Source organism: Elephantulus edwardii, unplaced genomic scaffold (assembly GCF_000299155.1).
Source record: "Elephantulus edwardii isolate Elephantulus edwardi_28Jun2011 unplaced genomic scaffold, EleEdw1.0 scaffold00061, whole genome shotgun sequence".
Classification (NCBI taxonomy): domain Eukaryota; kingdom Metazoa; phylum Chordata; class Mammalia; order Macroscelidea; family Macroscelididae; genus Elephantulus; species Elephantulus edwardii.
In genome coordinates, this window is record NW_006399811.1 from 8,514,005 (window position 1) to 8,515,191 (window position 1,187).

Sequence of the window (1,187 nt, forward strand, 5' to 3'; positions counted from 1 at the left end):
AAAGAAAGAAAGAAAGAAAGAAAGAAAGAAAGAAAGAAAGAAAGAAAGAAAGAAAGAAAGAAAGAAAGAAAGAAAGAAAAAGAAATTGCTCTACAGAAGGCCAGACCCTGGCCTACTCTGTCATTCTGCATCTACACATGCCAACAATAGCTAAAACTGCTAGCAATGGCTTACATGGATAAATTAAGGAGCTTGTCATGCTGCCACTGATCTGTTCCTGTTTTTTACCTGGAACCTCGCAACATCAACATCTATACTTTTGATGGTTTGGAAGTGAAGCAAATCAAACATGTATCTGGTCAGACATTTGAGTTCATTTTAAAGCCTCTATCTCCTATGTCATAAATCCTGAAACTTTAGCTTCTCCAAAGAAAAAAAAAAACATGTCCCTGGAGGAAATCCAGAAAAAATTGGAGGCTGTAGAGGAAAGAAGAAAGTCTCAGAACGCCTCGCTGCTAAAACAATTGGCAGAGAAGAGGGAACATGAGCAAGAGAAGTCCTTCAGAAGGCTTTGGAGGTGAACTTCAGCAAAATAGTGGAGGAAAAACTAATTCTGAAAATAGGACAAACTAAGGAAAACTGTGAGGCTAACCTAGCTGCTACTGTTGAACATCTACAGAAAAAGGAGAGGCAGCTGTGGAGGTGCACAGGAACAAAGAGCTGCAAGTTGAAATGTCTGGCTGAGGCAAAGCACACCCCACAAGTAGTAGATGCCCTGCCTATATTATTACGGATCATGCAATATCAGTAGAACTCATTATAAAACAAAGCCAAACCTGAATAATTGTTTTAAAAAAAGATGTATTGCACTGAGGAAAATCTGATACAAAGGACCTCTCCAAAGTGCTAAAGGGCAAGGATGTCAGTTTAGAGACTCAAATGCACTTGATCCAAGTCCTCTTATCTTCAGTTGCTCACTGTGTATGTGAACGTTGGCCACTGAAGGAGCATGTTGTTGCTGTTATGTGCCATTGAGTTGCTTGTGACTCATAGCGACCCTATGTACAACAGCCCTAAATACTCTGCTCTGTCCTGTGCCAATCGCACTGTCTCCGACACACCCATCCTGATTACCCGAGTCACTGAATCAATCCACCTCATAGGGGCTTTCCCCTTCTGCGCTGTCCCTCCACCCTACCAAGCATGATGTCCTTCTCCAAGGACCTGTCTCTCCTTACAACATGTCC

General features: G+C 42.0%; 1 pseudogene; it reads left to right on the forward strand.

Moving 5' to 3' along the window:
* The window catches only part of LOC102872962, a 65,462-nt pseudogene extending 64,778 nt beyond the window's left edge, over window positions 1-684 (forward strand).
* Window positions 685-1,187: the final 503 nt, after the last annotated feature.